The sequence below is a fragment of the Lissotriton vulgaris genome, chromosome 4_1 (genome assembly GCF_964263255.1).
Source record: "Lissotriton vulgaris chromosome 4_1, aLisVul1.2, whole genome shotgun sequence".
Lineage (NCBI taxonomy): Eukaryota > Metazoa > Chordata > Amphibia > Caudata > Salamandridae > Lissotriton > Lissotriton vulgaris.
In genome coordinates, this window is record NC_141691.1 from 1460605277 (window position 1) to 1460630704 (window position 25428).

General features: G+C 40.9%; 1 protein-coding gene across 2 annotated transcripts in view; it reads left to right on the forward strand.

The window, feature by feature from the left end:
• Window positions 1-25428, forward strand: part of MEP1B (meprin A subunit beta) — a 318018-nt gene that overhangs the window by 154663 nt on the left and 137927 nt on the right. The gene's annotated exons all lie outside the window — the stretch shown is intronic.

The following is a 25428-nucleotide window of genomic DNA, read 5'->3' on the forward strand; positions in this document are numbered from 1 at the left end:
TTGTTGAGCGATATTGACATTGTTGGATTAGTGGTTTTGTAGTTTTTAATGTTAATGATTTTGAAGATGAGGTACTTGACTGGAGAGCCACTGAGGACTTGTAAAGTAGCCTTTGTTTAGCTCCCATTTTGTGCAGAGTGACATAGCTGGTATGTGCATGTTCACCCAGAAGGGTAGCTTAGTGCTGAATAACAGATGTTTATTGTTTCCCAACTCAATGGTACTCATTTTATCGACCTCAGAAGATGAACGGCTGAATGAACCCACTGTGATTTGACCCTGTAACCATGAGGTCAAACACAGGCTCCTACAGTGGACGCAGTAGTTCACTAGGTCACCAGACCTAGCTATTAGGATAAAAGGAGTATAATGTGGAGGAATTAATGTTATGCTAGCAGTGAATAAGAAGCAACTTAGAAGGTTCAGCATAGATGGTGAGTGGTGCAGAAGGGGAGCTGTAGTATTTAGAAGGGAGGAAAAAATCACCCATAAACTGTGCATCTAAATTAGTTTTCACTGGATTCATATTTTTTCGAACAGGAATTTCTGTAAACACTACATCTATATTAGAATAATATTATCGTAATTTCCCTGTTGTATAAAATAAGCTTGACAGTACACTACAATAAATACCATATGTTAAAGGTAAATTGTGGTATGTTACTCCTTCAGCTATTGAAGTAGGTAATTTCATACAAACATACCAATCACTAATCTCCATTGTCTCTACATATTGAAGTAATAACTTTGTGAATACGTTTAAAGAGGTATCGTTGTCAGTTACTGTGTGATGTAAATCTGTCTCATCTGATGCTTCTAATTCTACTCTATCTCCTTTCATGTTAGCTGTCTTTTCATTAATGTTAGTGTCATTCTTTTTATCTGTTATCATAAGATAAGAAATTGCTATTCTTAAAAATAGCCAAACTAATATTATTAATAACAAACTACATATACAAACCCTACAACATCTTTTTATACAATTTCGCTTTGGTCTTTCTGTAACTCTGGTCTCAGCCATTCTTTCTTTTAATTTGGAATCAGAATCTTTTAAGTACTTCAAGGATGTCTCACTATCCCTTCGTCAATCTGTTCTATGTCTGCTTCTTCTTCAGATTCTTCATTTATATCTAGATTTTCACATTCTTCAAGGATCACAAAGTTCCACTCGGGTCCTTTGAATTTATTGTTTAATATTTTCAATCATGAACTTCTACGAATGTTTTTAGCAATTGACTGTTCAGCCTGAGATTGCCTTGTAACTTCATTTACTTGTTCTGGATCTTCATTTATTGTTTTTAAACAATATTTTAACCTTTTGACCCCACTTGGCCAATTGTCACCTTTTCCAACCCTTTTAACTTTCACTGCACTTTCACTTTCATGGTCTCTTTCAAGAGCCCTTTTATTTTTGTTACGTTGTGGCACAACCTGATTTTCTGCAGTCTTCTGAGTTTCTCTCTACCTTTCCTCGTTCAGGACTTGTCTGAGTGGCTTTTTCTGTCTGAACTAGTTCTTCTGTTTCTGCCTGTTCTTGTTCGGGTACACTTTTAGATATTTCTTTTTCTTCTTCTTCCCAAACTTGTTCTTCTATTTCTAACGCTCCTGTTCAGGTCTTACAATTCTTTTGCCTTCTGCCGCCTGAACGTGTTCTTCTACACATGTCTGTCCCTGCTCAGGTCTTTTGATTTCATTGTTCAATTCTTCTTGAGCATGTTCTTCGATACCTGTCTGATTCTCACTAATAGACTGATCTTCTAATTTTCCCTTACTCCGCGTTTTGATAAAGACTTCAGGTATGTCAACTATTGGTACCCAGTCCTCCTGACTTGTACTCAGTTGTTCATTGTTAAACTCTCTAGAGTCCATTGCTCCAGGATCTTCGACTGTACAACCTTCAGCAGATTCAACTGTTTGTGTCAGTTGTGGTCTTTCTTCATCAGGGGCTGGCACCCTTTTTGTATGACTGGCATGTACCCAGTTTGGCAAGCCTGCACACTTCACTGCTGTGGTAGTGACCAATATGACTTGTTGTGGCTCATCCCACCTTGGTGCCAGACACGACTTTCTGGTGTGGTTCTTTACCACCACCCAATCTCCAGGACTCAAATCATCAGGTTGATCCGGCTGCCTGGTCACTGCGTCTTCTCTAACTGGTGAGAGATAGAATGCAATAGGTAAGCCAATCCTTTGCAATAATCCAATACCAGATCCTCAGTTATATTCAGCAATCTATGTCCTGGTATAAATGCCTGTCTCATTGCTCTTCCCATGATAATTTCATGGGGACTCAATCCTATGTTCCTGTCAGGAATACTTCTGAGTCCCATCAGAACAAGAGGCAACGCATCTGGCCAACTCATTGAAGTGGATGCACACACCTTTGCCAATCTTGATTTTATTGTGCCATTCAATTCTTCTACCACTCCAGAAGCCTCTGGGTAGTGTGCACAGTGCAGTTCTTGTTCAATATTGAATGCTTCACAGATTATTCAAATTATTTCATTCTTAAAGTGAGTTCCTCTATCTGATTCCAAAGTTACTGGAAAACCAAATCTTGGAATGAGTTCCCTCAACAATAACCTGTCAACAGTTATGCTGTCATTTCTTCTTCTTATGGGGTATGCCTCCACCCACTGTGAAAACAAACAAACTATCACAAGGACGTATTTCAATCCCTTGCATGGTGGTAGTGCTATGATATCTAGCTGTAGCCTCACAAATGGTCCCTCTGCTTTCCCCACCTCACCACAGTCTTTTTTCCTGGGTTTATTTGTTGGCAGGTTAAACATCTCTGCAAAGACTTTCTGCGACTGCCCTTAATCTTGAATTGTACCAATCTTGTCTGAATAGTCGTATCATTGCGTCCCTGCCTACATGTGTGTCTCCAGGGTACATTCTTGCCATTTGTGAGAGCAAACAATCTGGCATAGCTGGTCTGCCATCATGGTACACCCACACACCATCTGCCTCCCCTTCGTTCACAAACCTGCTTTATCCAATTTTACTTTTCACTTTCTTCCACTTCCTCCAGCAACTGTCTCACCTCCTCCCATGTCTCAAAAACTGAAAATGACATAAGTTGTCAGCCGATTCCTCTTGTTTCCATTTTTCTGTTTATTGACATGTTGTTTCCAGCACACTACTGAGCAACTTTGTCAGTGTAACGATTACCAGCTGTCACTTTGTCATTTCCTGACTGGTGAGCAGCTGACTTGACCACTGCTAGTTCTTTTGGCAATTGTATTGCTTCCAATAGTTTCTTCAAAAACTTTCAATTTCTAATAGGGGATCCTGAAGAAGTCATGTATCCCCTTAGAGATCACAAATGGCCAAAATCATGCACAACCCCATAACCATATTGGCTATAAGTAAATATGGTCACTCTCCAATTTTTCCCAATTTTGCATGCTTTGATTAGAGCAATCAATTCGATTACTTGTGCAGATTTTACTCCCAGTAAACAAGATGCTTCAACAACCCCAGTTAATTTGCATACATCATAGGCTGCACTTAGTCCACCTTCCTCAAGTCTTAGGCAGGAACCATCAACAAATAACTTGTGTTCTGGTTCTTTCAGTGGTTCTTCTTGTACGTCAGGACGTGGCTTGGTGCACATCTCAGTAACATCTAAACAGTCATGTTCTACCTCATCTTTTACTTCTTTAAATTTTGGATCTGGTAATAGGGTGGCTGGATTCATCATTGTACATCTGATCACTGTTCCATTTTCTACTCCTAGAATGACTCTTTCATACTTAGCCTTCCGACTAGGGGTAAGATGCTGTGTCTGAGCTCTTGTTAATAAAATCTCTACTGAATGTAGAAAATACACTTTCCCTGGATGTCCCATCACAATTGACTCACTCTGTTCTATGCTCATACAAGCAGCAGCAACTGCTTTTAAGCAGCCAGGTAATGCTGAAGCCACAGGATCCAAAGTAGCTGAAAAATTGTCTACTGGATGTCAGCTTAATACATGTCTCTGTGTTAAGACTGAGAGTGCACAACCTTCTCTCTCACAACAGAACAGTGCAATCTCTTTTGTATAATCAGGCATTCCTAGGACAGGGGCCTCACATTAACAGCTTCGTAATTTCACAAAGGCTTCTACACTTTCATCATCCCAAACTATTGGATCTTTTGCTATTTTTGGTGTCATCTGGATGAAAGGCTTCGCCAGTAAGGAGAATCCAACAATCCACTGTCTACAGTATCCTACGACTCCTAGAAACCTTCTAATCTCTTTCTGAGTGTGAGGTAATTGCATTTGTCTTATTATTCTGATTCTTTCTGTGGTCACTTTCCTCACTCTCTTTCTATTTGATGACGCAAGTATTTTACTCCTGTTTTGCAAAATGTAAATCTTTCTTGAGATACCTTATGTCCTCCGTCAGCCAAATGATTTAATAGTGCAATTGAATCAGTGACACAATCATCTCTGCACTTTGATGCCACAAGCAGGTCATCAATATACTGCACTGAGACTGAATTTCGGGGCATAACTAACTTTTCTAGACACTTTTTCAAAATCTGAATAACAATAGATGGACTTTCTGTGTACCCTTGAGGAACTCGATTCCATGCCAAAATACGATCCTCAAATTTAAAAGGAAAAGATACTGGCTATCTGGATGTAAAGGAATCGAGAAAAAGGCTTGACACTAATCAATCACAGTGAACCAGCCAGCATCCCAAGGTATCTGATATAAAATCACTGCTGGATTTGGCACCATTGGACAACATGGTACTACAATTTTAGTGATTTTCCTTAAATCCTGCACTATCCTGTACTTTCTACTAGGTTTTTTGAGACCTATTATAGGCAAGTTACAAGGACTGCTCATTATTTCTATTAAAATGCCTTGCTTAATCATTTGCTCAATTTCAGAAGCTACCCCTGCTTTAACTTTTGGACTCATTTTGTATTGTCGGATTTACTGTAGTTTTTAGTTCTTCTGGTAAGTCATTCTCTGTCATTAATAAATACATTTCATTTACTTCTGTACTTTGCTTAGCTAGCATTGTTTCATAAATCATGTCTTTGTCAGGAGTTTGAAAAGCAACACCATCTGGTGTGCAATAAATCGTTCAATTCCTTTTAAACAAAAGATCTCTTCCTAACAAATTTGCTGGACTTGAATCGCAGACTACAAATTTATGCATATCCTTGAAGGTTCCAATTTGTATCTCCATAGGCTTTGTAGTTGGGGTTCTGATCTGCTGGTTGGTAACTCCAACCACTTGGATAGAGTCTCCCTAGAAGGGTAGGTTTGGGATGTCTGCTGTTCTCCCAGTAGAACGGGTAGCACCAGTGTCCAATAGAAAAGTGATGTCATTACCTTCCACTTTCCCATCTACAAATGGACCTGACTGATCTACTGGTAAGGATGCGCCAAGTACGCATTCCTATTCCTCCCCCTCAGGCATCGTCATTGCATCAACATATCCTCTTCATTTTTATTCAGTAAAGAATATTGTGAAACCACAGAATTTTTCTTACTGCTTCCTGGAAATCCGGCGTCCGCACTGTACTGTGCCTGATTCACAAAATTTGGCATAGGGGCAGTGGCAACTGATACTTTGGATTAACTACCTGCTGTGGTTGATTCACAAATCCCTCATTTGGCGTCTGTGGATTTAAGTTTTGATTTGGGCCATTATTATCCAGAATATTTTTACACTCTTTTTTTCAATGTCCAACCTTTCCGCATCCATGACAAGGAAACTTTTTCTTCGCATCCTCTCTGCTCATTCGTTTTTTCCGTTTACCACTACTTGCCACATTATCACTCTGATTCTGCTCTTTTGTCTGTCCATGTGTTTGACCCTCTAATTTTATTCCCTGTTGTTCTGCCAACTTCACTTGTGCCCACATCATCTTTTCATTTCGTTTCTTATGCCTACCTTCAATATCATCTCCACAATATTTAGCATACTTTAATATCTTGTCTATGGTCTTACTCTGCCAACAAATCTTATGTTGTTGAATCATCTGACTAATTTCAGGTCTTAATCCGGTAACAAATTGATACACAAAGTGTCCCATATCCTTATCTCAAATGCTTTCAAAACCACTATACTGTTTGAATACCTGCAATAATCTTTCATAATAGGCATGAACAGATTCATTTGGCTCTAGGGTAGTTCAATCAATGTTTATCCAATCTGTTTCTTTCGGAGGTATCTTCCCTTTCAAAAACGTAATTGCTTGATGATATTTCTTCATCACGTCATCTGAGGGAGCTCCTGTTATTGAATCTCTTGGATATTCTTCACTAGGCCAATCAACTGTGATTTTACATTCTGTCCACAAATCCACAGGCACCACTATATCACATAAAGCATCTAAATCTTTGAAACTTTCAAAAACCTTTCATCTTGCCTATATCATTCAACTGGCTTCTCTCTTAACTTAGGGACCTCGTTTGTAAATGACAAAATATCTTGTCGACTACATGGAACATGAATGTATCCACCACCAGGTACCTCTCTCATATGACACAATCTTTCAACCCTTCCTGTTTCTTTCATCAAATATGCATTCAACGCTTCCTTCACCTGTGCTTCTTCCTTTTTCTTTTTGCTATCTCGCTCTCCATTCATCAAGGTCTCCCCATTTCTGCAAAACACTCTTTCACTTGCAATTTCCTTCCAGACACATTCATATTTTCCAAATCCTTGACAGTAACCTCCACTCGGTAAGGCTTCTGTACTACCTTCAATCTCCCTATATCTGTTCCGACCTCCGAGGATAGTCAATTTCTCGTGAAACAGTCTCGCATTTCTAGTTATACTCCTGCATACAAACAACAATTCTTCTTCATCATAAGTATTCACTCTATCTATTCCCAAATGTCCAACAATCAATTCTTCCAATTCTACTAATAATTTGGAAATGTCTAATATTTTAGGAGGTGAACTATGTTTTTCAATCCCTTGTGCCCATCTTTCTAAATCTTCTAGTGTTTCTGATGTGGCACTCCTAACCCCGAGGATGTTACTGTCCTTCCTTCCTTTGAACTGCTAGGTATAACTCTCTTTGGGGTTTCGTTTACATTGTCTCTTATCGGCAGATCCATTAATTATATTACTGAATCACACTCACTGGCTTGGACATCAGTTATTATGATTTCTTTTCTGGAATTATTTAAAGGCATTACTGTATCTGGTGTTTTTGGAAAATTTACTTTATCTCCATATAAAAGGAACAACAGGACCTATAGTTACAGGTATTGTCAATACTTCAGGGTTTACATTTAATTGGGTTATTTTCTGTATTCTTCTCTATTTTTGTTCAAGGCTTCTTTTTCTTTATCATAAAGTACTCTATTAACTGTTTGCTCATGTATAACCTGTGCAATCAATGGAGGTACCAATACAGGAGCACTTGGGATCATTGTATTTGGTCCTTCTTGAAACGGTGGAGGGTTTTTATTCAAAATGTCCTCTAATAACTCATCATCTGATTCTCCATACCCAGTCGTATTCAAATGTTTTGATTTTTCTTTACAATTACTCCCTGTTAGTTCATCAGCCATTAATATAGGATACAACCCTTCTGATACCATTGTTCTTCTCCACTGTTCCATGTGTTTTTCACGCGTCCCATTCATACCTCTGGTATAAAATCCTGGAACATTTCCCCTTCTACCCTTTTCTCTCTCAAATGACTCATTCTCCCATTCTTCTAATGCATCATACTGGGTTAATCTAGGTCTTGGTTCTAATTCATACATCCGAATCCTCAAATTTTGTAAAATTCTTCCATTAAAGGTACCATGCTCTGGAAAAGCTAAAACACCATCCTCCTTTGTGTATTCCATCCAATTTTCCATCCATACACAGGTATGATAACTTCTCTCCATCATCATAAATAAAGCAGGCATTCTAGGTGGCAGACTAGGAAGTCCCTCTCTAGTTAAAACAGGTTTATCTTTGTTGAATAAATTCTTAATTTTCTGTATAAATGATTTTTTTCTATTTTCACCATACATTTTCTTGGACACGCGACGAATAAAGCAATAATCTGCAAAACCTCAAGCTTTCCTGTCAGGGCGATTTACACAAAAAGGCTTGAATAGAGCATATACATTTTCACTAACCAGTCAAAATGTAGTTCTTATTCAGGGTTCCAATCAGGCTTCAGGTCACACTCGTAATCCGACCAATGCTAGCGCGGCCTTTCAATTGACGTCAGTTCCGCTCCTTACTACTGACCCCTCCTTTACAATTTGCGTTTGTCGCACTCCGGCTGTTTCTACCAATCCCAGTGTGGCTCACTGTGACGTCAGAGCAACTCCGGCAACTGACCCTCCCTTCACAAGGCAATGCATAAACTTTTTTCCTTTACTTTTTCTCAAATCCATTAACGACAACATTATACATTTGCTACTCTGTCTGCTCTGCTAAATCAAAGGATATTTAACTTCCTTTCACTGCAAGTGAAACCTTCTGCTCACTCTTCTTTTGAGTAAGACCTTCCGTTTAGTTTTCATACACTGTTAATAAAAGCTTCTGTTTACCCTTCAATCAAGCTCAGAAGAACCTGCTACTCCTTCAGTGTTACCCTTACTAGGTGATATAAAACAAATTTTCACCAGTGAACTCTTCGCTAGCAATCACTCTAATTTTGACACGAAATAGTCCCTAATTCAACACTTCCAGCCCGACCTAGCTTCTCAGTGTTATTCCAACAGACGGGTAACCTCACTGCAGTGTGGTTTCTATCGCCACCCGCTATTTAATATTCCCGGGAACTCTGAACAACATAAAACTAAACGTAACACAAACAAATAATCAATACTTATCACTAAACTAGTCAATAATAACCATAGCTCTTCTACCAGAAAATTGATCCAGCGGGTTACCAGCAACAGATAATCTAACACCACACACTCACCTGGGCCCATAAATTCATTCACAACACACTGGCAAAAAACGCTGGGGCCATGTTTTGTAATTCTCTTGGTTAGTTATCTCTAGTCACTAACTAGTCTTTCACTGATCAAAAAGTTATTTCCTCTGGTCAACGGACCATTAGTTGAACTAGTTGATGGTGAAATGACATAAGATTTCAATATACTTACACATTGGAAATGATGACAGAGTCGGGATGTATTTAAATTTTTTATCTAAGATTAATTTGATGTAAACCACTTACACAGTACAGAACAAACTCTGTCTCTCCCAGGAAGGTAGATTCAAATAATCATTCAAAATGCATTCATTTATACTTTGCAATGACTCTGCATGAAAAGGAGAGGATATAGAGAAAAGCACATAGGCGCATACACAGATATATTTATAATTACCAAGAATGATGTGAATACCAACTCCCAGGCCTAGGAATTGGTGAGGGGCAGGAATGAGGACAGGACAGACAACCTCTCTATTACCGACACTTGCGTTTCACCCCTCTCTGAAACTCTCTTCCTCCTCGAGATTCTTCTGTGATCTTCTTCTAAATTAAGTTGCTCAAGCTACTTTGGTTTAATAGTTTGATTCTTCTTCAGCATCACTCATCACTCCGACAGTATCCCGGTCTCATGCTTCAGCATCTCTGTCTGGAACTAACTTAACTAATTAAAACCTGCCTCAATTATACCTTTCTGTAAGCTGGTACCACCCATTAATGTTTCAAACTTATGGAAATACTAACACTGATTGGACAGGCAAGGGGAGGTGATCATCACACCATGCTTATTTTCCATTATTTTCTTTCAGCTCTTTGTTTAAAATCCCACCCCTTAAGTTTTATGCATCGGTCTTTATTCCCACCCGTATTCACAATGAAATTCTCACATATTAGAAAAAACCTGTAGTTCCCATCCATTTCAGTGGACTGTTGTTCCGGTTCTCATGAATGTATCCACCAGGGAACCTTGGTGTTCAAGTTGACGTTGCGTCTTCTAGCTTGGCTGCACTACGCATGTGCGGTAGAACGAGAGGGAATAGACTATTGTAAGAGTCAAAAAGACAAATGTTAAAATCAAAAATAAATGGTTTCACTGTATACCACCTATCTCTACTCTAATCCCATTTACTTATTATTATTCTCCCCTCATTAGCATCAGTAGAATAGCTGGGTTTAATTTTTCTGCATGCAGTTGGCAAGCATGTGAGTTCCATGCTGCCATTTTGTTAGCTACTGTGCAAGTGCAGAACGTTCCCACAAGTGAAAGATACGTCATATTACGTAGATGCAGTAGACGCATGTGCACTAAAGATTTTCGGTTAGCAGCCATTTTAGAATGACCCTTGAGTTACTGTTAATAAGACACATAGGCAAGCTTCGTTCTTACTAATAAATGTTGTGTAATGCATGTTATTTCCACAATACAAGTTTAGTACCGGGTTAGTGGTTACATGAGAAGATTGCTTACAAGCAAGTCTCCTTTTCACAAGCCCTTGCTCCATCAGTTTCTCAAGTAGGTTGGCACCATGGTTACTGCTGAAGGGTCTTTGGGAGAGTAGGTCGAATATGTTTCTGAAGTAGGTATTTTTAAAGTCTAGAAAAAAAGTCTAGCGTGTGATGCAAGCAGTTTAAAATGAGCTCTCAACTTAATGGGCTGCTAGTGGAGTGAGACACAACAAAAACGTGATGGGTGTAATGTTTGATTTAATCTCAGCCACTGGTAATATACACAGACCAGTCATACTCAAATCGGTCATGCCTTACTCCCAAAAGGGAGCATTCAGTTCACCGTGCTAGACATGTCCCCTCATAATCGGAAGGCAGGCAACACCAGGTCTACTTAGGGCCAGCTGGCCCTCAGTTTTTAGGTCCCACAGAAGAGTGAGCTCAAAACTTTCATGGGGGCTTCGACCTCCTAAAAGAGAGCCTCCCTTGGATAGCACAAAAGTGATAATCTCAGCCACTAGGAATGACTCTGTGTTATAATCCACCACATCGTTAACAGCAATAAATTACATTGTATTTTATTCTTCTAACAAACATTCTACTTCTTCTGCCTGTATTTATTTCTTTACATGCGTAAAAATTAATTTGTTCATTCAAGGAGGTGACAACTATGGTGAAAATAGACATTTTCGATTGAAATCAGTAAACATTTTTATTAAAACTACCATTAAACCTAGGGTGCCTGAATCAGTGGTATTTCAAAATCCTATTCCTCAGCACCCCCCCCCCCCAAAATAAGTTTAATCCCAGTCATCTAAATGTTTTCATTATAGATGTTTTTCCTCCTGTAATTGCCTTGCCTGCAAAGTCTCTGAAATTCATTCATCATTTTACCATCACTTTCATCCTATGCAGCAACAGGCTAGCTAAATCTGCTAATCTCCACAAAGCCAATTGAAAACTTTATGCCATGCTTTACTCATTTTGCAATTGAACTTGGGAAACAGTATAATAGCGGATATTATGGTTGAGTGAGGGAAATATGTTTCAGTGTATGGAAGAAATCTGAGTATCAGGAAATGCATTTCCAAGCATACTCTGATTTGGAGAAAAAAATGTTACAGTTTGGTGGTTTACGCTTTACAATATTGCAGTACATATTGCTGTTGATTTCAAATGAGAGATGGAGGTCATCTGGAGAAACTGTAATTTCCCTAGTCTGTGATACCGTTTCCAAAAATGATGTAAGAATAAAGTGAAAGAAAATGGGGGTTTAAGAAGTACTTATAGGCAGATACAAGTGTGGACAGAGGCCTGTTCGGATTATTCCCTATTTTCAGTTAAATGGTTATGATATTGTTCTGTGCCTGGGAGCAATGTTGACAATACATAAACAATTCAATGAATTCACTTTGGAGTAGCAGAAGGCACACCATGCGTTCTTTCGAATTTACTCCATGTTAGTCAATTTTTACATGTTAATCATTTTGTGTTCCATGCTTGCATGCCGACTGGTGCCGTGCCTCGCTGAAATAAAGGATTCTTGATAATTTATACTTCAATTCCTTTTATTAAGTCGAAGAGCTGAACCAGCATGCATCCAGCTTCAAGCTTTAAATGTAACTGTACACTTCAAAAGATACATTCTACAATGACATTACTACATTCTTAAAATTACATATACAACGTTCTACAATACATCATAGGGAATGTTAATAATAAAAACTCTAAGAATTCGGACACAACACATCCCCCTTTCTTCGGACATAAAAAAAACTTTAAAAAAAATAACAAAATCCAAAACAAAAATCCTATCTAATTTTGATTCCATACCTTAAAACAATTTAAACTATTTATCTATTAATAATAATGTAGTCTTTCAACTATCTTGGTGGCACCTCCTTCCTCTTTAATGAAGAACGAAGAGAATCAGGTGCATCAATCTCAGAGCTACAAGAAATGTTTTCTTCAGGAACAGCAGTAAAGTCTTCAGAAGAAGCACTACTATTATCCGTAGACACCACATTAGACTCCTCTAAGTTGTCACCTCCTGAAAGAATATCCTTAGAAGCATCTTTATCTAAATCCTCAGGTTTCCAATTGTGTTTGGCAAAATTTGGTCGACATTTGGCAATTCTATTCAAGTTCCAAACCCTGCAATCACTGACTCTTACAGCGTTAGGTAGAACTTCAATAAGCTTTACTTTTTTCATGCACTTGTTCCATACGTGCTTCCACTTCACTTCTAGACCAAGGTTGCATCTCATTAGAAAACAACCAAGTAGGAATGGGTTTAGAGCGTTAATTCCTGCCTTTCATAAGTATAAAGGGAGAGAATCTCGTAGATTCAGTCACAGTAATACGATAAATCCACACTGTTTTTCCTATTTGAGTAGGCCTATCAAAATTACTGTTCAAGGATAATTGAATGGTGTTTTTTAAAACTCGAGTAAACCTTTCCACCATACCATTACCACTTGGGTTGTAAAGTGAAGTGGTTTTATGTGTAATACCTAACTTTTTAAAATAGGTTTTAGCTTCTAATGATAAGAATTGCACTCCAATATCGGTGAGTATGCATGAAGGAATACCTTCTGTAACAAATGTCTCATCAAAGAATAATAAAACAGAATATAGTGTCAGCATTTTTCACAATTTTACCAACTGGCCATCTTGAGAATAAGTCAATAAGAACAATTAAGTAGCAATGAGACCATCAACCTCACAAATAGGTCCCATAATGTCAGCTGCCACACATTCCCAAGGATTTTTAGGAAAAAATCCTTTTGACATAGGAGGACGGAATGTGTGTAAGGTTTTATCAGAAGATGAACATGGAATGCAATTTCTTACACTTTTCTCAATGTGGGAATCACAACCTGGCCATCTAAACAATCTTTTACCTAAAGCTTTAGTTCTAATAATTCCAGGTTGACCCTCATGACAAAGATTGATCATTCTCTCACGCAAATTCTCAGGGGGAATTATTCTTTCACCTCTTAAACGAGTATTGTGTGAAATAGAGAACTCTGATCTAATTTCCCAGAATGCTCTGTAGTTCGAGTCCATAAGTCCTTTTTTTTAGGCCAACCACTAATGACATGAGACATAACCGCTTGTAAGGTATTGTCTTTTAAATATTCACTGTCCAATTCCTCCCTACTAAAAGCTGATAATCCTTCATCATGTACCTTTGCTATTGGGATCTAAAATGATATGCAATTGTTTTCGGTCAAACCACCCAAGAACAGGTGGTCCCTTTTTGCAATATATCATTTGCCTCTACAATCTCTACCTTTAAACTTAAAAATGAACCAACGGTAACCTAAAAGATCAATGGTTTCCCCACCATAACCTTTAGGTTGAATGTCAGGGTCTAACAACTGTTCACCCACGTTTTGTACAAAAGGAGATCTCCAAAGTTCTTCGTTGATGATAGTATAGGGTGAGCCAGAGTCAGCATACATTTTTACCTCAACCCCACCAATCTCCATTAAACAAATTGGTTTGTTTATAATAACATCATCACGAATATTCAATACAAGTTTGTCATGTAAGTTCATTACTACCTCATTTCCATCACCTGTGTCATCAGTTTCATTGAATTTTCGCTCACTTTCATCCATGCAGTTTACAAATTTGACATTATTCAATGCTTGTGTGTGAAACTCCAAAACAATAGCACCATCACTGTGCTGCATTTCCAATCGCACAGCCAATCCAAATATTCTTACCAAAATTTCATGTTTTTTAATCTGTGATTATTCCATATTTTCCATAATTTATCACTTTTCACTATCACCGTTGTCCCAATTTTTTCAAATGATAGTTATGCTAACAGGCCTTTGACTGCATCACGTGGGCATTTAAATTAGAAAAAACCTCCATTAGTCTATCATATCAACAAACTATGTGATTTATACACAAATGCATGTAATAAAATCATATTACAGTGCAATAATTATAAATACATTACCTACACACTTTTCACCTCATAATTCCTGCCCCAATCGCTGTCAACGACCCAACACAAATTACATCCATGTGTTCATTGTGCTCAAAACCTTAGGGAGTGTTCACCAAACGCGGTAACCTCCCCCACATCCATCCACAATCTCATACCTGCTTTGTACCCGCGTTACCGAGCAAATCCTCAAATACCCATCTTCTTTAAATGAACTTTCCACCTATGTGTGTGTATGCCCCCACCCAAGTATCACCTGAACTCAAACTACCACTGTGTGTCACATGTCCCCACCTCGTCATGATAGAGCCCGAGAAAGCCAAGGTTCTAACGATAATGTCTGTGCAAAGGGTCAATTCTAATTGCCTGATTCACAAAGATTTGGCTGAGATCTACTGTTGTAGTTGTCCTGGTTTACTCCTGTATTTCAGTAGTACGCCCAGAATAAGCCAGATGTACTCTAGAGTTCAAGAGCAAGATATGAGTAATACAAGTGTAAGTCCCACCTATTTATAGACCTTAGTTTCTCTGATATATTTTTGTGTCAGGGGTGCTGATCTCGCAGCAATTTAGAAAAAGACTGGTGCAGATAGCTCATGTCATAGTAGGATTGAGGCAAGTGAATTGTAGGCATGATGATGAATGTATTCAATTGGTTCATGATGTTGCATTACTAGGTGAATGGTGCATGGAGGTGCTGTCTTTGATATCAACTATGGTTGCCAGCTGAGTCCTTCGCATGAATTCATTGTCACTTTCAACCAGTTCTTTGAATTTTAGCAAACAGTACTTTGAATTTTGCGACTTGAAGGTTTGCTACTCAGTTATACTTTTTGCCTGGCCAATCCCACAATGTTTTGTACTGTTTATGAAAACAGAAAGGCTGAAGAAAGGTGACCTAATAATGTAGGGCTAGTTGACAGCTGCGTATTACATAAGACAAAATAACTAATTTAAGGTAGCTGGAGAATATTTAGGGTTGCAAGTCCTGAAAAGTTGCTATTTTGCTTAGCTAGAGATTAGTAGAAGTAGTCCCAAAGTTGCCCTCTTAAGGCTAGAGTGTAACTAACCAACCAAAGAGAGTCTCCAGTTGTAGTGTATCTCTTCCTATTAGTCAGGTTTCACTAACCCTCTGCGCAGGATTTAACAGAAGGTATGTTAGTTTCCATCTCTCCCCATTCCAATCAATTGTTACATAGGTTAGCTATGAGTACCAGTAGCAGAAGCAAGTAAAGAGAAATGAAATAAAAGAAAAGGCAGAGGCACATACCTCCACACTCTCCTTCATACCTTCCGGAGTTAAGCAGGACTGCAGGTTGCAATTGATAACTACAGAATAAGATATGTATTAATAATGTGTCACTGCAGGTTGCAATTGATAACTACAGAATAAGATATGTATTAGTAATGTGTCATAGAATACCAAACTTCTTTGTAATTGTGAATAGGTCTACCTTACCAATATCTCTGTATAACCAACTCTCTATACTTTGATAGGAAACTAAACATTCCTGAAAACGAAATAAAGGTTAACAAAATTTCATGACGACACATCTATGAACACTTCTACCTATGTTTAAAATAACCAACTTAAGCTTTGTCACTATGCACTTTGAGAAGTTTAGCCTACGTTTTGCTTGCCGTCTTAAGAACTGAAAAATAAGGCACACCATTAACATCCTGGTGTTTCCCACTCTTAGCAGGGCATACACACACACTGGAATTATATTACCTTGTACACAGGGTTTCTGAAAATATTTGCATATGCAATTGTTCTTTATAATCCATCCTGTTCCCTCACAGGGACCCTTTGCAACACACTCAACTCCAGTCATAACAATTCACATAAATATGCAAGGAATAGTTCAAAGTTCATTTTCAACAACGCATGACCTTAGGATATGTCTCTGTGCCATGCGGCACATCCTCTGCATGGTCGCAGCCCGAATAGAGTCAGCATCAGCACTATGTGATGACCTCCAGCCGTTCCTTCTTCAACAGGGAGTCAGCATGACCAGCGCCAAAGTATAGCTTCCCCAAGCATGGACCAGGCTCTTTGAAAAGCACTACATTCAGCCCGCTCCCTGACAGGTTCTGCTTTCCTACACTGAGGGGTGGGCCTTGGTCCAGCTTGAAGAGGACCTACCAGAGTCCTACACTGAGGGATGGACCTTAATCTAGCCTGAAGAGGACCTCCCAAAGTTCTACACTGAGGCGTGGGCCTTGGTCCAGCCTGAAGAGGATCTACCAGAGTCCTACACTGAGGGATGGACCTTGGTCCAGCCGGAAGACAAACCAAAGTCCTACACTGAGGGATGGACCTTGGTCCAGCCTGAAGAGGACCTATCAAAGACCTACATTGAGGGATGGACCTTGGTCCAGTCGGAAGACAAACCAAAGTCCTACACTGAAGGATGGACCTTGGTCCAGCCTGAAGAGGACCTATCAAAGCCCTACATTGAGGGATGGACCTTGGTCCAGTCGGAAGACAAACCAAAGTCCTACACTGAAGGATGGGCCTTGGTCCAGCCTGAAGAGGACCCACCAGAGTCCTACACTGAGGGATGGGCCTTGGTCCAGCCTGAAGAGGACCTACCAAAGTCCTACACTGAGGGGTGGGCCTTGGTTTATCCTGAAGAGGACCTACCAAATACCTACACTGAGGATGGGCCTTTGTCCAGCCTGAAGAGGACCTATCAAAGTCCTAGACTGAGGGATGGACCTTGGTCCAGCCGGAAGACAAACCAAAGTCCTACACTGAGTGATGGGCCTTGGTACAACCTGAAGAGGACTTACCATATTCCTACACTGAGGGATGGACCTTGGTCCAGCCGGAAGACAAACCAAAGTCCTACACTGAGAGATGGGCCTCGGTCCAGCCAGAAGAGAACCTACCAAAGTCCTACACTGAGGGATGGGCATTGGCCCAGCCTGAAGAGGACCTACCAGAGTCCAACACTGAGGGGTGGGCCTTGGTCCAGCCTGAAGAAGACCTACCAAAGTCCTACCCTGAGGGATGGGCCTTTGTCCAGCCTGAAGAGAACCTACCAGAGTCCTACACTGAAGGATGGGCATTGGTCCAGCCTGAAGAGGACCTACCAAAGTCCTACACTGAGGGATGGACCTTGGTACAGCCGGAAGACAAACCAAAGTCCTGCACTGAGGGATGGGCCTTGGTCCAGCCTGAAGAGGACCCACCAGAGTCCTACACTGAAGGATGGGCATTGGTCCAGCCTGAAGAGGACCTACCAAAGTCCTACACTGAGGGATGGACCTTGGTACAGCCGGAAGACAAACCAAAGTCCTACACTGAGGGGTGGGCCTTGGTCCAGCCTGAAGAGGACCTACCAAATACCTACACTGAGGGATGGGCCTTTTTCCAGCCTGAAGAGGACCTATCAAACTCCTAGACTGAGGGATGGACCTTGGTCCAGCCGGAAGACAAACCAAAGTCCTACACTGAGTGATAGGCCTTGGTACAGCCTGAAGAGGACCTACCAAAGTCTTACACTGAGGGATGGACCTTGGTCCAGCAGGAAGACAAACCAAAGTCCTACACTGAGAGATGGGCCTTGGTCCAGCCTGAAGAGGACCTACCAGAGGCCTACACTGAGGGGTGGGCCTTGGTCCAGCCTGAAGAAGACCTACCAAAGTCCTACCCTGAGGGATGGGCCTTTGTCCAGCCTGAAGAAAACCTACCAGAGTCCTACACTGAGGGATGGGCCATTGCCCAGCCTGAAGAGGACCTACCAGAGTCCTACACAGAGGGATGGGCGTTGGTCCAGCCTGAAGAGGACCTACCAAAGTCCTACACTGAGGGTTGGACCTTGGTACAGCCTGAAGACAAACCAAAGTCCTGAACTGAGGGATGGGCCTTGGTCCAGCCTGAAGAGGACCTATGAAAGTCCTACATTGAGGGATGGACCTTGGTCCAGCCGGAAGACAAACCAAAATCCTACACTGAGAGATGGGCCTTGGTCCAGCCAGAAGAGGACCTACCAAAGTCCTACACTGAGGGATGTGCATTGGCCCAGCCTGAAGAGGACCTACCAGAGTCCTACACTGAGGGGTGAGCCTTGGTCCAGCCTGAAGAAGACCTACCAAATTCCTACCCTGAGGGATGGGCCTTTGTCCAGCCTGAAGAAAACCTACCAGAGTCCTACACAGAGGGATGGGCATTGGTCCAGCCCGAAGAGGACCTACCAAAGTCCTACACTGAGGGATGGACCTTGGTACAGCCGGAAGACAAACCAAAGTCCTGCACTGAGGGATGGGCCTTGGTCCAGCCAGAAGAGGACCTACCAAAGTCCTACACTGAGGGATGGGCCTTTGTCCAGCCTGAAGAGGACCTACCAGAGTCCTACACTGAGAGGTGGGCATTGACCCAGCCTGAAGAGGACCTACCAAAGTCCTACACTGAGGAATGGACTTTTGTCCAGCCTGAAGAGGACCTACCAGAGTCCTACACTGAGGGGTGGGCCTTGGTCCTGCCTGAAGAGGACCTACCAAAGTCCTACACTGAGAGATTGACCTTGGTCCAGCTGGAAGACAATCTAAAGTCCTATACTGAGGGATGAGCCATAATCCAGCCTGAAGAAGGCCTACCAGAGAGTTGAAGGACTACCCATATTGGACATGGAGGGGAACATAGCATTGCTATGTCTGCAAGATTTTATTTGGAGGAGACTTTAGCATTGTCATGTCTGCAAGAACTTATTTAATGTCGGGTATTTTGCTGATCTGTCCCAGATGTGTGTGCTTTATAGAGCACCGGATGCAATCTTACGTAAACTTCGGCGCGCTGTACTACAGATAGCAAAGGGAAAGTATATACACATATATTACAAGAGATAATAAAGTGATCATTGGACGGCAGTCAAATGTAAGAGACATTGCCCTGGTATGAGGAGCTTCATTTGGGATTTTCATTATTCGTTGGGTGGAAGTGCAGCCAGGGGAGCAGATTGCTATTTTCTCATTAGGTCGCCATCTTCTCCCTATCATTGACTGGAGTTTATATCAGAAAGATACGTGATGGAAAGATACGCAGATCTTCCATAAGGCACCTAGAACTTAAGGGAATGTTAACAGATGATTTTCCGGGAGATGAAATCTCTGCTCAAATCGCAATATTTTCCACAGAAAAGTCTTACCACAAGAATAGATTTATACAAATATATCAAGTACCTGAGTGTCTGAACTGTTTCCCGAAATAGCTATAAAGTAAAGAACACAACGCAAAATTATAAAAGATTTCAAAACCTCAATCTGTAGCTAAAATTACACACTAAGTAGCTCATGAAGTACCTGGCACAGTCATAAATCCGACTTTATGTGTTAGATTATTGTCTTGCAATTACACACGGTTCATGAAAGCATAAAAGGATCATATCAAGTTAACGAAACTTAATAATGAAACCCAATGCATCATCTTTATATTCACGCGTGTTATCACTGAAGCTTTAGCCATTCATAGAAAGCTGCAAAGAAACTATTTTGATCCAAGTTAAATGTTTATTTTCAGTCAGGTATAATCACATGAAGGATGCCAAACGGCACACCAGTAGGCAGAATTTGCGGGCTTTGGCACACACTTCAAATTCTCCTAACAGCAATTCTGAAGCCAGCTGGAATTGGATTTCAACTTTATTTGCTGCCAGCAGAAAAAAAACTTTTCCCTTCCATACTCTACACAGCCCCCACTGTCGCACTGCAGGCTGGGGCCATTTATCAAGGACATTATCCCTAGAATTTAGTCAAGGACAATGTTGTATGAAAGGAACCCCCGTGTCCCCTTTCTATCGACATTACCATTAAGTCTGCCACCTGCCCACCTTGGAGAGCCAGCGTCACCAGTGACTAAGAAGCTCCTTTCCCCAGACCCCTGGGCCATTCTTGGCGCTGGAAATATTTTTACATCTGGTGTTAGCCAAGACCTTTTGATGGTATTAAAATAATCTGTATAACATGCTTACTTACAGGTGCTTTCAGCCAACTCTCTTCATCCATTGGTCTTTTGTTGTGCCATTCACATATAGCTTCCCTCTACTATGGCATACAACATGGGCCAATGGGTCAGCCCACTAAAAGCACTGGTTAACTTCACTTTGAGTGACTGCATATCTCTCTTTTACAAGGAGGACATCTGCATACAAGGTAGTTTCCTTTATTGCCAAAGTTGTTATGGTCTGACTTAACCAGTGCAGCTGTCGCCAGATAATTATGTGATCACATCTGATTAACACATTTTTGCTGATCATGACTACTATATTGCTGACTTGGGGGCCGATTAGGATTGCGGTGATTCCGCATCCTCCGGGCCGGCGGGAGCCACCGCTGGCCCGGAGGTTGCGGAATCACCTCAGCAGTGCCTTTAAAGACCAGATTAGGATGGCTGGGGGGTCATCGGCGGACGGGAAAACCGTCCGCCGCTTTTCCACCATGGTCGCCTTCCGACCGTGGTGGAAAAGCTCTAATATGGTGGCGGTGTCTATCAGACACTGCCAGCCATATTAGGATGGGGCAGGAAACATGCTTTCCACTGCGGCTTTTCTGCCATGGAAAAGCATGTGGTTTTTTGAGTTTGGGGGCCCGTTACGGCCCCCAGGGTGTCAGGGGGTGTGGGGTGCACATGGAGGGTACCTATGGTACCCCCCTGCATTTACAAGCTCAAAGCGGCAGGCACCGCGCGGTGCCTGCCGCTTTGTGCATGTAAATGCAATACATGCATTTTTAACCTTGCGGCGGGTGCTGCTTCAAGCAGCACCCGCCGCAAGGTTAAAGATACGGGATGTGACCGCCAGGGTGGCGGTCACATCCTAATTGGCATGGAGGGACCGCCGCTGCCCCTGCGAACGGTCCCTCCAACTCGGGGGTGGCGGACGGATGCAGGTCCGTCCGCCATCCTAATGACCCCCTCAGTGTGGAGGTTTAGTTTATCATCTGGTTAATCCTATTTGTGTGCACCCCTCTCGTATATGTGATTGTTTGCTCTTGTCTCTTACTTCCCCATCTTGTAAAGCACTCTGCTACCCTCACAAGTTATGTTTGTGTGTTATAAGCTTTATTAATAAAATAAAATGAATAGAAAGGAGCTTTGACTCCACCCATGTGATGGAAATAAGGAGTACATGCTTTGATTGGGCAAACATTGTGTGCTTCCACAAAAAGTGCTTTCCCCCCACACAGTTGTGATCATTTTGTTTATTATTCCAGCTACTTGAGCGTCAACTTTCAGGGGCAGACACATGACGTTGTATGCTGTTAAAGTGACATGGATAACTCAATAGTTTATGGTGTTTGTCAAGTCAAGTCAACCTTCATTATTTGGTTAAAAACAAATTAACCATTAAAAAGTCACAAATAGTTAAAAAGTTGATACACAACATAAATTAACATACAAGATCAGTAATCCTAAGAACACCTCACTTAAACAGCAGCACTTAAAAACTGGCAACATTGTAGGTAATACATTCATTGTTTAATAGTTATCAACACAGCAGAGCAGGACGCACTTGACAATAATGTTGATCCTTTATTAAAGGAATAATATAAGTCTTTTTTGTGTTTTGCATAAAAACCTACACAACATTATAAAATTGTGTTTGTCTTTCTCTGGGAGCAGTAGAGATGGGAAGGGCAGCCACCAGGAACATAAACCATTCCACGTGTTGTTGGATTTGTGTGTGTTTTATTGCATTTGGGTCAGAGGGTGAATGAAAGAGTGAGTCAGTGGATGGATGATTTGATGTATGAGTTTAAATAGAGTACTTAGTGCACATATATGATTACCTATTGAGTCCCTAACCCCATCAGTGACTCAAGGGGCACTTTCCTTCATAAGCCAGACCTTTTGGCATTGCCACTGCTTGGTGCTTTTACTTTATTATTACTTTAGTGGTGTCTGTTGTGATAGCAGGACTCGTTTAAAGTGAGCACAGGGTTCATTCCAGCTTTGTCTGTTCCTGTCTCTTGTCAACACTTTTTAAAAATCTTTTTGCAGTGGCCTTTTTATCTGACTGCTGCTATTGCAAGCATCTTTTTTAAACTGCCCAGGTAGGAAACTAAAGCACACTTGTCAAAACCTTTACTTAAACACAGGTGGAGTGTAATTTGGGTTTAAGTATCCACCATTTGATACTGTGAACCCTTTCCTTCCTTCTTTCCATCTTCTTTCTTTCCTTCTTTTTTGCCTTTTTTTCCATTTTATCTTTCTTTCTGTTTCCTCTCCGTTCATACCTTTTTTCATTTTTTTCTTCTTTCTTTCATTCTTTCTTTTTTGCCTTCTTTACCTTTTTCCTTTTCCTCTTTCTTTTTTGCATCCATCCATTCTTTTTTCTTTCTTTCTTATATTCCTGTTTTCTTTACTTCTTTCCTTTTTCTTTCTTTTTTACCTTCTTTCCTATTTTCTTTGCTTCTTTCTTTTCCTTCTTTCTTTCTTTCTAACTGTATTTCTTTCCTTTTTCATATTTATTGCCTTGTTTCCTTCTTTCTTTTGTGCCTTTTTTCCTTCTTTCTTACATTGTGTCTTCTTCCTTCTTTTTTTTTTACTTCTTCAATCTCTTCTTTCTTGCTGTGCTTTTCCTTATTTCTTTCTTTTTTCCTTCATCCCTTTTTATTTCCTTCTTTTTTGTTTTTTCTTACTTTCTTACTTTCTAGCATTCTTTACTTTTTCCTTCTTTTCGTCCTTCTTTCTTGGTGTTTTGCCTTCCTTCATTCTTTTTGCCTCATTTGTTTCCTTTGTGTTTTTCTTTTTTGTCTTTCCTTTTTCTTCAACACTTTCTTTCCTTCACTTCTTCGCTTTCTTTTTTGCTTTCGTCCATTTGTTCTTTCTTGCTTTCCTCCTTTCTTTCTTTTTAGTGTTGTTTCCTTTTTCTTTCCTTCTTTTCTTCTATCATGCTTTGTTATCTTTTGTCTCTCCTTTATTTCTTTTTGCCTTCTTTCTACATCTTTTTTTACTTTTTCCTTCCACCTTTCCTTATTTCTTTTTGGCCTACTTTCATTTTTTCATTTTTGCTGCTTTCCCGCCCATTGGAAACAGTCTCCTTCTACTTTATCATCTGTTCTAACCTCTCTCATTCATCGTTCTTTGGTCCATTCCCCCATGTCAGCATTCCATTGTGCAGATGTAGGGCCCTTAGATGACAGCAATCTAATAGCTATGCTTCTGTTCACTAACACTAGACTTAGCAGTGCAAATCTATAGTGGACCCTACTACTACTGGTGGATGATAGTAGGTGTAGCAGGCAACGAAGGAGAGTGTAATCTAAGTGGAAATCAGCTAACTCCCTTAGTCGGCACAGGATGGTTTCCAAGTAGGGTACCAACACCTGAAAGTCATGTGCAGAAAATCAGCTCTGCCCATCCCACACTTAAGGCATGAATCTGATCTGGTCCATTAAATTACATGCAGTCTCATCGACTACAAAGAAGCACAGTGTAGAACATAAAAATGTGCCAACTTAAAACACGCATTACCTTACATGTCCACACTACTGCACAGGCTTTACTCAACTGCCCTTCCTCAAACTGTTCTGTGAGGTCTCTGTCACAGCCATGTCTTTTTTTAGAGGCATATTCGCAAGGAGATTGCACTGCCGCTGTATAATTTTTTTTGACTCAGCGGTGAGACTTTCTTTGCTCCATGTTTACAAGGTGACGCATTTAGGCAGATGCGCCATATTTCGTCAGACTGTGTCAGTGTAACCTTCGGCAGAATCGACTGTGTTGCATTTGATTGAGTATTTGCAAGGTGGGTGTTCCCACCTAAAATCCTCCATAAAACGGACGCAGAGCTATTTATGAAATTTTGCAAAAGTGCCGCATCTTCGGGAAGCAAGCCGCTGAGCTTGAGATGCATCAACATTCCTATGCCTCTAAAATCCAGGTGTAGGAATGACGCATTGGTTGTGCAATAAGTATCTGACCAGTTGGAGTGACTAGAAACTGTGTAATCTGCAACCAAGTCACATCTCCTCAACGGGTAAGTGCACTCAAAAGGTAGGTAACTGTAAATATCACATTACACACCATCACAGACGTATATGGACTCACATTGTACTTTCACATAATATGTCACACATACGTAGGCATAGTGGTACACATAAGTATACTATGCCCACTTGTATGTGTGACATCCAGGACCAATGTAATAGAGTGCAAGGTGAGTTTTTCATCTTTTTACACTCAGGGGCATATTTACAATGCCTCTGCGGCACTTTTATGCTGTCGGAGCGTCACTTTTGTGATGCTCTGAAGGCGCAGTGTGCCGGCCCATATTTACAAGGCCATGCAATGCCACCCTGCATGACTTTTCATGGCCTTGTAAATATAGACGAAATAAATGCCTTTATCTGCGTGGAAGGGGCATTCCACAGGTGTTGCTGTTGGTGTTCCTACTCAACACCCATGGTTTTTGACACTGCCCTAGATTTACAACATAGTGTAAATCTGGGGCAGCACCAAAACTAACGACTTCCCAAAGCAGACGTAACAAAGAGAAATGTTTGCATTTCTCCTCGTTTTTTCCTCTTTGCATGTGTGCTGCACATAGAATGAATGAAACGCCTCCTTTGATTGTTTTTGTTCAGGAAGGTGTCCCTTCCTGCACAAAAACAATCATGCCAACAATAGAGATACCCTTGCACCATGCTGCAAGGGTGCCTGCATTGACGCTCGGCTGCAGTTTGTGCACTGGTACGAGCAGAAAGGACAGGAATGCACTGTAACTTGTAGGTATGGCGTGTTCCTGTAAATATGCACCTCTATTAAATGGGTCACAACACAGGCTACTAGCGTCAGTCAAAACTGGCGGATCACCTCTGATTGCTTACACGTTGCTATAGTTGAGTCAGTCCTATGACCAACCAGCCGCGGCCGGTAGTGGGAGTACCGGCTGGGCGGTGACGTGGGGCGGGGGAGGGGCAGGGTGGGGGATAGTAATGTATGGATTACAGACTTAAACAGGTAAGTAAACATAAAAATAAATAAAACGAATTTACCAAATTCGATGCAGTGTGTGCAACGAAATTCGTTTTATTTATTTTTATATTTACTTACCTGTTAAAGTCCGTAATCCATACATTACTACCCCCCACCTTG